This window comes from Pseudoliparis swirei, chromosome 13, assembly GCF_029220125.1.
Source record: "Pseudoliparis swirei isolate HS2019 ecotype Mariana Trench chromosome 13, NWPU_hadal_v1, whole genome shotgun sequence".
NCBI lineage: Eukaryota > Metazoa > Chordata > Actinopteri > Perciformes > Liparidae > Pseudoliparis > Pseudoliparis swirei.
In genome coordinates, this window is record NC_079400.1 from 12,992,058 (window position 1) to 13,004,245 (window position 12,188).

The following is a 12,188-nucleotide window of genomic DNA, read 5'->3' on the forward strand; positions in this document are numbered from 1 at the left end:
TCCTAACAGTACCCCCCCCCTTAAAAGACGACTTCCAGACGTCCCAAAGTGTTCACCACGGGTGGGTGGAGGGGAGCCGGAGGAGGGGCCAAGGGTCTGGCGGACGGAGTCCGGGGGGCGGACCGGAGGACGACCACCGGGCCGAGGGATGCACTCCGGGGGGCGGGCCGGAGGACAGGAACGGGGAGCTAGGGGACCGGGACCAGGCGATGAGACCGGGGCTGGACGGGACTGGACACGAGACAGGGACTTCAACATAAAACAGGAAACACACAGATCTTAACAAAACCATTCCAAATCCCATATCGCTACTACCATGGTCATTGTTAGTGAATTATTTAATGAATCAACATCACATAAACTGCATCATATCCATGAGATTAAAAGTAGATGACAACGATGTTGCTCAGTTGCTTGTTACCTTACTTTACATACTAATAATATAATATTTCAAAATGCTGTTTGAACTGTCTTTTCTAGGCTCCGGCCCCTCCCCTCAGCGAAGCATTTTTGGCCTCTCCCTTCATCTTATTTGTGTATTCTGGTTAATTGCCTCTGTTTATAGTCAGCGATGTGTTGCCTTTTTTAATTTCGGACCGCACTCCTTTGCTATTCCTGCTCTTTTGTTTCTGTCAACTTGTTCCATCGAATCAAAAAAAGCCTCCCTCCTCCTCCTTCCCCTCCTCCCATCCTCTTCCCTCTCACTTTCTCTTCTCTCACGCTCTCTGGAAGCAGATTGTATTCTATAAATGTTAATTAGCATGCCAAGTCTAGGGGATAAGATTAATGGTGTACATGGGGCACTGGTGGAGAGGAATTCATTACCAACCGAGACACCTGCTAGATTACAAACAAGTAGCAAACACTGATAGTGCAGACGTTTTGCCTGTCTTCTTCATGGAGAAGTTTACAAATGCATTTTTAAAAGGAGAGAGAGAAAACAAATAGGAACGTTTATAAGCACAATATTTGCATGGTTATGTATTCGAATAGCTAATTGTTGTCTAATTCAAGCCAATCAAAGAAAACAGAGGTAATCATTTAAAGTGGTCTTGTATTCGCTAGTTTGCTTTCTAACAAGGAGTTGCAGTGGAACCTTGATTTGTAATTGACTCGTCACCAAGCCGGGGGAAGCAAGATTGAAAAGCTGGACGGGTGGAGATAAAAAGCCGACCCGTCCTCACTCCCAACTCGTTGGATTCTGCCGCTCCAAGGCACTCTTTAAAGTCTGTTGGGGAGGTGGGGTGGTGTTAAAGCAACACAGGAGACCGCTGTTCATGTCCCCATGTGAATTGTGAGCTATTTTCCTGAAGATTAGTTCCGTGTCATCAGTACTTTACTAACGCCAGTTACAAACCAAATGTCGCCAAGAAAAAAACGTGACACGAAGAAGTGAACACGTTTTAATCATACGGATGAAGGGAATCCGTCAGGTCTCAGAGTGCAGCCTGGATTCTCTTCTTCATTGCAGCCCCGTAACATGTCTATTGTTACATGTAAATGCTGCTCTGTGCAGCTTTAACCTACATGTAGATTTTACAGAGCAGGCCATTAAAACCGCCAACAAATAGAGACAACATACAACGTACAATTCACCCTGGTTTTTAAAAAACTCTATTTACATCATCCACCCGCCCGGATTAACTGCCGGGTATCCTAATCCAAGTATTAATCCATCAAATAGTATTCATCCTGCTGTGCTTCTGTTATTGAAAGAAAAACCACTTCCCACCTCCTCGTTAGTAGTAATTACTCAAAGCGAATCAGCCAAATATTTGGCCATTTTATGAGCAAAGTCATCCCGCTGAATGTGTGAACTGTATTGTTCAGCTGTGCCGGCTTAGTTTATCTCTCTGGAGGTAAATTTGTTGTTTAATGCCAGCTGATGTTGGGGCGTGTGAGCAATATTGATTGTAACGACGTTCAAATCACTACCATGTGCCTGGAATGTGAAATGTAAAGATTTTTGTGAATCCCCGCCTTTGGCTCAATGTTTTAACCGTCACACACACACACACACAAAACAATGTGCCGTTCTTTTCTCCACCTTCTGCTGAAGTGATGAAGAGGCGCCGAGAGAATAAAAGGCAAAACAGTGAGGTAGAGAAAGAGAGTGAGCCGGAGTGGAAATGGGTGAAAGAATAAATGAAAAAAAAGGGGGGCCAGGGACTCTCATCAATATTTCATTTGTACTGAAAAGAAGGGGGTGGGGCGGGGGGTCTCTTCAGAGACTGTGCCGAATTCAGCAGGAACAAAAAACCTGCAGTCGAAAGTCAATACGGGTGAGTGGCCCTCTCTAAAGGACACCCTGCAGCAGGTCCTCAGCACTTGTTTATACCAGCCGACTCTGTTGACACAAGCACACACACAAACACGCGCGCCAAAATGCTCGCCCACCCTGTCTTCATCCGCGTGCTGCAGCTGAAGCACCATCCCCAATCCTGCATTGGTAAGAATGGCCGTCTGAGTCTCCATCAATAGCTACTGATTGAGTGAAATCAAATAGCAATTTGTGCAATTATCAGGCTCATCATTCAGAAATAAAACCCTGGAAAAATAATATCAGAACTTATTTATTTCATTACATGTCATTTAGCAGACGCTTTTATCAAAAGCAATTTTCAACAAGTGCGTCAACCAAGAGAACAAACTCGGAACAACAAGAATCAAGAAAGTAATATTTCTTCAAGAAAGCCAAACTACAAAAATAATAAGTACAACCATAAGTGAAACCATGACTAATACCATGAGTACCATGAGTAGTATCATAATGCCATGAATATTACTTTGAGTAACACCATAATACCATAAGTAATACTATGAGTAATACCATGAGTAGTACCATCAGTAATACCATATTAGGTGTTGAGTTAAAGATAAACATGAAACTCTTTGTCTTGTCTGTGACCTATTCTACAGTTCGAGACATCGACGGTGTAAGGAAGGTGTTGGTGTGTCAATCGAGATACAAACAGGGAAAATATGATGTTTCCCTTTTGTAAAAAAAGTGTGTTTAAAGGATGTTTCGTAACTTTTCCTTTTCTGTTCTCTGGTGGAGTGTGTGTGGGGGAGGGGGGGATTGACTGGACATGACTGCACGATATGCAGTTTTTAGGAGAAGTCCAATGTCTGCCTCCTATGATGTAACTAGTATTCCAGTCGTGGCAGGTACCCGAGCTCCGTGCTCTACGGACTGAGAAATCTTTCTTTTGCAGCAATAATTAGCAACAGAGAAACTGCTCTGAATGTCAAGATAAGAAAAAATGTGTAATATTCATCGTGGCAGCCACTCCTTCAATGCATTATAATTGCCTTCCAACAAACTGCACTTTAGGAACAATGTTGTATCTTCCATTTTCATATCATCTTCAGACCTGTGCGTTGTAATGAATTATTATTATCAGGCCTGACACAGGTCCCTCCGTATCGTCTCCCACCGCGTAATGAATAAATAGAGCGGGATTACCAGCTCACTTGTAGTCCGCCCACATTTCTTTGTCTTTGCAATGAGACATGCTTTGCGTTGGCAATTTGCCGTCATCCGGCGCCGCTCGATAATGCGGAGCCAATTAAATGGCCCGCAAATTGTTGCTTTTGGGGAAGTCACGCGTGAAAGGTGCGATGGAGAACGCATCAGCTGGAGTCCTATCAATGCGGGAATTAAGGAATAAACCAGGAATGTTAATTTGCTTGACATCGTCAGTCGACGTGTGCGGTGTCTTTGTTTGAACCCTCAGGCAGACGATCCCAAACACATCACAGGACATTTGGACGGCATGGCTGAATCCTTTTGGATCAATTCCCTCAACACCACCGAGTGTAAAATGTCTTTCATGGGAAAAAGTGAGGTACTGAATATTACTACCCACCACAAGGTGAATGATGGGAGGCAAAAGAATTTTAACGAATAAGCTCTCACGTCTGGACAACTTAATGTGAACGATCAGCTGTTTCTCCAGAAATCAGCAAAAACACGGTCGAAAGTAGTTAATACACTACATTACATGTCTTTTAGCAGACGCTTTATCCAAAGCGACTTATAATAAGTGCATCAAACAAGAGTACAAACTCAGAACAAGAATCAAGAAAGTAACATTTCTTCAAGAAAGCCAAACTACACAAATACCATAGGTACTACCATAAGTAATACCACAATACCATGAGTAGTACCATAAGTAATACTATGAGTAGTATCATAATACCATGAGTAATACCATAAGTAATTGCCACTGAAGTGCTAATTGTTTTTATTCAAGGTATATACAAAGTCATAATAGGACAATTGAAACAAATTCCGGAACACCTCTCCATTGTTCTCTGGTTTAAAATGGTGGTCGTGCCCTAGGCATGTATAATTTAGATAAACAATTGTGAGAATCCGATGATAGCAAAGTGACTTTGTTTGTGGCAGTAGTAAGAAGTCACTTCCAGAGTAATGAGCCTTCAGAAAACAACTGGGCTTTTGGTCCAATTAAAAGACATAAACCTCATATGTGGCACCCTGGAAGTTGTAAGGGCTAATAGTGTTGTCAGAATTGTTATTGTATTGTGTTAGTATTACAAGACACCAAACTCCTCATATTTTGAGGACAGTTCAGACGGTTTGGTCGACTGTGTCTTGTTCTGAAAAGGTTCAAAATGATATCAATAACACAGTATAGTGTTCATAATAATGTCATGAGAAAATGTCACATGTTTAAGTTACCTTGAGTGGACCAGAGACCACTTGCTCCTTGAAAGAGGTCCATTCCTCAAGGACTGTGCCAAACACGGGAACAAAACTTCTCCACTAGTATCTGCAGCTGTGTGTGTGCAGTCTTGTCAGGGAGTGGAGCTGCTTGTGGACCAAGTATCCCAAATGCAGCCACGACTCCAACCTCAAGAAAATGTCTCTCGAGATGAGCAATGAGGCCATCCAAATATGGATCCATCACCTGATCAAACACATGAAAAATGTCAGTAAACTATTTGTATAAATAAAACTGCAACAACTGAAGTTACATCTTTAAAGTCAGCCAAAGCCACATAATCATACCCGTGATTGAAATCTTTGCCAGTACTGCTGTCTGTCTCCTGCATCATCCCCTCTTCTCCCCCTGTCCTGTTCAGCAGAGATGCAGAATGCCCCCAGTCCGGAAGGGTCATCCAAATTCTGGGGCAAATTGCGCAAGTGTGAGCCGGGTTGATGACCACCAGCATCTGTTATGCCCTTTATTAAGGCCAGGGTGACAGGGACCTGGGAAAATAAACACGTTGACTCGTGTGAAAGGATTAATTGTGGTACCCTGTGTTTGTGCAACATCAAGATAAAACATAGCAGTTGGGCTGAGTTGTTTAACCCTCCTGTTACCTTAGGGTCAATTTGACCCCATTCAATGTTTAATGTCGGTGTTCTTTCGGGTCAATTTGACCCCAGGCTGTTTTTCACTGTGTCAAACATATAAGAAATATCAACTTTTTTATATATTTAAAGGGATATTTAGGTAGTCAACAAACAAACATAAAGTACCTCACACTTATAAACTTGAAAAACAATATTAATTCTAATTTTCTGGAGGTTTTAATTGCTGGGGTCAAATTGACCCCAAGGGTAAAATATGTCAGCAAATATAAAGGTAACAGGAGGGTTAAACATTGAATGGGGTCAAATTGACCCTAAGGTAACAGGAGGGTTAAGTCACCTGCTCTTTGATTGCCAGGAACATGACATCCTCCTTTTGGAATAGCTTAGATAGCCGTGCCAAGTGAGGGAGCACATCAGCTTGCAGGTGAAGGGAGGCAATGAAGCGGTAGGTGGCAAGGAATGAATACAGTCCCTTAGCAGTCGGACATTTGCAGGTCTTTACTTGCTCTGCCAAGGCACCCAGTTCAGCAGTTATGTTTTTTAACAGGTTTTTTCACTGCTTCATTTTGGGAGAGCCATCTTGTGTCCTTTACTTGCTCGTCAATGACAGAAAAAACAGCAGGTTTAAAAAAAAATCGGAGTTCTACTTGTCTGAGAGCGACTTGTTCCATCTTCTCCACCGTGGGAGCGTTTTAAAAAGATGCAGATATAGCGGTTTGTTTTTCACGCGACATATTCAACGCTCTCTGCCGGCTAGGAGGAGTGTGCTCACCTGTGTGCGCGCCGGCATCGGAGCTCTGCGGCGCGCGAGACGGAGAGCCGAGAAGTGTTAGCGCGACACGTACAGACAGAAATTACATGCTGGTGTGTAGATACGATCAATAACAGACGGCTGTTTAGTTGAATAAAAGAACAAAGATATCTTTAAGAAAAGGGACCTTAAATTACTTCTGCTGTAATCTGGCGCTATAGAGAAAATTACAGGGTGGCGGGCGGAGATTTAAGGGGGGCGGGCCGCCACCCTGATAGAATGGTGGAGGAAACACTGGTTTTAGGTTGTCTGTTCACAATTAATGTATTTGTTGTCTCGAACAAGCAAGTTAGACTAGCAAAACACAGACAGCTGTTAATGTGAGAGTGTTTGGTGTGTTTACAGAGGAAATTAAAAACATCTGGAATGCTGAATGGACATCGTCATCCTTCAGTGTGTAACGCATACATTTAAGAAATCATAATTTCTATGTATTTATAAACTTCATACAGTTGAATGAAGCCGTACGCATCTCTGTATCGTCATGTCCTCGACAGTTTTGTGTTCGTGAAACTATTTTGTTTAGTCAGGAGATTTCAACATAATTAAATGTTATGTAAGGCGGCTCTATATAATTGAACTGGCCTCTGACACACAATTATTCCCACACCTAGCTTTCTGAAACTTTCATTACAAGTAATCTCATATTTGATTGATTAGACTAGATGTGTGTCAGATGATTTCTTCTATTAATAAAGACACGCTGCAGTTTAGCGCCCCTGTGCCTCGAGCGCGTCCTATATGGCATTTGCACAAATGGGAAATATTCATCAGAGTGATAAATCATCAATTAGCTTCTTTTTTTTTATTGCTCACTTAAGGCGCCTCTGGGTTTCCTGCCAGAAATCTCTGCAGGTTAAGGCAAAGAAGAACTAGTTGATGAATATATGTTTTTAAAAAAAAGTTTAACTTCTCAGCGGGTGCGCTGTCAGCAGATCAGCGGTGCCGCTGTCATCAATGGCAGACGTAGCTTCAACGACGTTTCATTTGACTGAGGCATATTTCCTCGTTTCCTCAACGTGAATCCCTGGAGGCCGGGCCTTAGACGCCAGTGAGAGGAAACATGGATGCGATTAAGAGACTCAGGATGAACCCCCGGCTCTCGAACAGCAGCTCAAGCTCGATGGGCACTTTGAACTTTCCATCGGATTTTGGTGAAGTCTGACGGAAACCCCTTCAGCCCAGACTCCAGCGGAGCCTCCGGCAGGAACCAATCGGCACAGACAGATCAAGGAGGGGCGTGGCTTTTCTCCTGGCTGCTCTCCTCACACTTCGCCTATCTGCAATCAGCTCCACTACATTGTCAGGATGGCTGTTGTAGCCGGAGAGAGAGAAAGGACTCAAACGCCAACAACGTTCCACGGAACATTTTACTCGTGTCCTTCTGTACACATGACATCCTGGAGAGGGATCCTCCTCTGTTGCTCTCCTAAAGGTCTCTTCCCTTTTGTCCCTGTGAAAAGGTTGTTTGAGAGTTGTTCCTGATCCGATGTGAGGTCAAAGGTCAGGGATGTCGTATGTGTACAAATTGTAAAGCCCTCTAAGGATAATGTGTACTTTGTGAGAATGGGCTATACAAAATATACTGAATTGAATTGAAAGACACAAAAACTCCGGACCATAACACACATGCAGTAAGTGTCTCGGCTCTATAGCTTCTCTACCTCCGGGTTACAGGCACAGCGGCTCAGTCCATTCCGGTGCACCTCCACCCACCTGTGTCTCACACCATTTGTGCTTTCTGTTAAAAACAGAAATGCAGAATATTATGAATTCAAAGAGTTGAAATATTACATGGAGCTACATGGGGTGGGCTGTAGAAGTCCTTGCATCCTCTCCTCACCTCCTCAGGTCTTAGTCCCGCCCACGAGAGGAGTCAACGCAAGGCGTTGAACACAGTGACTGTTGCCTCTGAGACTTTTTTCATTTATTTTTGATGCTATCTTAATACAAAATAACTCGCGTCTTGGCGGCTGCTCGTATTTGCAAACACTGTCACACTATAGTTGAATTCTGCAAAGAGGACATGGCTGTTTGCTTGCTCCCAGCTCCTTCAGAAGCCCCCCCCCCACCATCATGGATGAATTTGTGAGCTGGATACTGGACTTTAAAAAAAGACAACGCCTATTTCATTCAATACAAATTGTTGAAACACTGCAAAATCCTGCATGTAAGCCATTTTCACTATGAAAAAATAAAAGGGATATCGAGCAAGCTGGCACAAAACCACAGCGCTGGAACAGACATAATGAAATGGAACGCAGCCTTTTTATTGTTATTAGTTACAGCAGAGTGTTATTTTCCCCTTTCACGACTTGCGCCTGAAAGGTGTGCAGCAGCACCCATCGGACTTGATTATTGTTATTTGTTGCATCTTTTATTTATTTATTAAAACCTCCCCCCCTTTTTGCAATTGACATTCCCACCCTCCGTGTTCCCGTGCATCGAAGGGGCCGTGCGGGTCGGACTCTGTGCTGTAGCGTTTTCTAAAAACCAACGCACCGCGGGCGCTCAGCGGGCGCACGCGGTGCGAAAGGTTAGGGAAATGCAATTTCTCGGTCTTGCCGAGGGAATCGTGAGCCGTCACTGGAGGGAAGGGCGAGGAGGTGAGGGGAGATTTACACCTGTGTTAGCGGCGACGCATCCAGACTGCTGAGGAAGTCGAGGAGGGAAAGAGAGAAAGGGAAGCACACTAATGAATCACATACACACTCTCTGGTGCTATTCCAGGGTTTTTCCTGCATAGAGAAAATTTGGGCGCGCGCCTAAGCCGTTTTCTCGAACGCTTATGACAAATCCCGCGCGCCTAAGGCAAAAAAAAGTCCGCGATGGAAAAATAAATAATTTTGTTTTAAACTGTGTTCATCACGTGCATGTCAGCGAATATGTTCTCAATAGGGATGCACCGATTCGATCGGCGCCGATCCATATCGGCCGATATTCCCATTATCGGTTTTGATCAGCGTTCTCAAAACGCCCGATCAGATGACGTAACATCTGCGAGAACTATCAGACGTTTCAATCGCGGCGCGCATAGCGGAGACGATGCGCCCGGCGAGGGCCGCAGAGTGAGAGGTCCACGAGGGGATCCTCACGCAGCGAGCGGCGTCCCCGTCCCCCGAGTTGAATCACTGGGTCAACTCAGCCGACACTCGCATGTCTGAGCCCCTAAAGACTGATGTTGACGGTACACGCATTCGATCGGGAGCGCGCGCAGGTTTTGATAAAGTTAGCAGAAGGATTTACGTGACACAACATCCGGTTTTGCAAAGTTAGCGGAAAGAACTACGTGAAACAACATCCGTTTATCAAAATAAGATGTCGACAAATCATACACAGGTAAACAATGAACTGATTTTGTATCTTTATAGATCGTTTCTGAGATTTAGCTTAAATTATGGCAACATTAAAACAGTTTTACTGTACCAAGGAAGAGTTTATAAAAATAAAGGTCAGACTTTTGTATGTTAAAAAAAGTCCTGTAAAAAGATTTCCCCAAGAGTTCCAGGAAATGAATGATGCAGATGTGTTCCATACATATCTGAAATCCCCATCACTGGCAATCAATTTTAATGTATCAATGAGGACATTTTTCAAAGTAAAAGTCCTAAATGTTTAAAGAAATCGGTAATTTCTTTAATGTTTGAGGTGCTTTATATATGTATTTCCTCATAGTCCTAGGCAATAATGCTACACAATAAATCGAATGCGGCAGATACTGATTTCAGTGATCGGCACCAAAAAACCTGATCGGTGCATCTCTAGTTCTCAATAGTATATTTCAAGTCGGCTACAGCCGAACCCTCGTTCTGTTTTGATCAATAGTAATCGAGTTGATAAGCATGTCTTCTTGTCTGATCAATACGCAACTGTGAGGTGCGCGAATAGATAGAGAGACACGGTCTTCGGTGCTCCCCAAAAAAAATTTGGGGAGCACCGAAGACCCATTTTGAGCCAGGAAAAATCCTGTATACCTGTCTCTCTCTCTCTCTGGCGCCATACCTGTCTCTTCTTCCTCTCTGGCGCCTTACCTATCTCTCTCTCTGGCGCCTTACCCGTCTCTCTCTCTCTCTAGCGCCATACCTGTCTCTTCTTCCTCTCTGGCGCCTTACCTCTCTCTCTCTCTGGCGCCTTACCTGTCTCTCTCTCTGGCGCCTTACCTGTCTCTCTCTCTCTGGCGCCTTACCTGTCTCTCTCTCTGGCGCCTTACCTGTCTCTTCTTCCTCTCTGGCGCCTTACCTCTCTCTCTCTCTCTCTCTGGCGCCTTACCTGTCTCTCTCTCTGGCGCCTTACCTCTCTCTCTCTCTCTGGCGCCTTACCTCTCTCTCAATCTCTCTGGCGCCTTACCTGTCTCTCTCTCTGGCGCCTTACCTGTCTCTCTCTCTCTGGCGCCTTACCTCTCTCTCTCTGGTGCCATACCTGTCTCAATCTCTCTGGCGCCTTACCTGTCTCTCTCTGGCGCCTTACCTGTCTCTCTCTCTCTCTCTCTGGCGCCTTACCTGTCTCTCTCTCTCTGGTGCCATACCTGTCTCAATCTCTCTGGCGCCTTACCTGTCTCTCTCTGGCGCCTTACCTGTCTCTCTCTCTCTGGCGCCTTACCTGTCTCTCTCTCTCTGGCGCCTTACCTGTCTCTCTCTCTCTGGCGCCTTACCTCTCTCTCTCTGGCGCCATACCTGTCTCTCTCTCTCTGGCGCCTTACCTCTCTCTCTCTCTGGCACCTTACCTGTCTCTCTCTCTCTGGCGCCTTACCTCTCTCTCTCTCTCTGGCGCCTTACCTGTCTCTCTCTCTCTCTCTGGCGCCTTACCTGTCTCTCTCTCTCTGGCACCTTACCTGTCTCTCTCTCTCTCTCTGGCGCCTTACCTGTCTCTCTCTCTCTCTGGTGCTCTGGGAGTGACCGGCAAAAAGCCATAAACCAACCTCCACATTAATTGTAATTATCTGTAAAACTCATATCTCATATTCATGGACTACTTTATTGTCTTTGTACAAGCCCTGTAAAGAAAAAAGTAAAGTTGCTGCATTATGAAGAAACAAAGGTTGAATATCCAGTAAACAGCTAAATATTTTACTCAAATGTAGATTCATAAGATCTTTTGTTTCTGAAGCGTTTAAAAGTTAAACAGCCTTGTTTGTGCGATCCCTAGAGATGTAAACAGTGCCTTTAATCAGTGAAGTAATCGTCACATAATTAAGTGACAAACATTCCAACGACGAAAGACGTCGGTGCAGACCACCTCTATTTTAACGGGGCGTGACGAATTAACAACACGGAAAAAAGGAGAAATGATATTCCCGATAATATTATACGGCGAGGGCTTTTATTGGGAAAAGGTCAAAGAAGGGCTCCGACTCCACTGCCTGTGTGATGTCAGTTCATAAATATAGGCGCACCTTAACCCGGCGGCCATCTTTTTCATCACAGTGCAAAGGCCTTCAAAAATCGTATCTTGTTTCAGAAAAAAATGAAGTTTAACACTTAATATAACTTAAAATGCGTAAATGGAAGTCACCAATTAACCCCGACTTGTATATTTGTTTACTACGGGGCGGAAAGCTCACCGGTTCATGCATTGTTGTCAGAGTTCATGCACATGTTGACCAATGGATTTCCAGGACTTTTCTAGGGCTTTAAACCAAATTTCCATGACCATGTACTTTTCCATATGTAGCCAAGCATGGTTAAAGCTACACTTCCCTGGCATAGTGGATTATCAAACCTTTTCCCTGAGCTACTGTTGCTATGGTCACCGAACTTTTCAGTTACGGTGCGTTCAGTCGCAACGCAAAAAAACCCTGTATGAGAGCGTATGCCGGCTTATATTTTGAGCGTCTTTCTTTTAAAAAACATAAATTATTTAAAACTCAGCGAAAATAAACATGTGAATATAACAAATGTCCATGACATTTCCAAAACTTTCGGGATTACATTCTTTTCAAGGACTTTTCCAGGCCTGGAAATAACCATTTTTTAAATTCCATGACTTTTCCAGGTTATCCATGAGCGTAGGAACCCTGTGTTGTTGTTTACTCTC

At 44.1% G+C, this 12,188-nt stretch overlaps 1 long non-coding RNA gene across 1 annotated transcript; it reads right to left on the minus strand.

Moving 5' to 3' along the window:
- Positions 1–2,557: 2,557 nt before the first annotated feature.
- On the minus strand, positions 2,558–5,151 carry LOC130203151 (uncharacterized). Its single transcript, XR_008833445.1, has 3 exons — positions 5,036–5,151; positions 4,706–4,934; positions 2,558–4,623 (listed from the first exon to the last, which is right to left on the minus strand). It is a non-coding gene; the product is annotated as an uncharacterized LOC130203151 (long non-coding RNA).
- Positions 5,152–12,188: the final 7,037 nt, after the last annotated feature.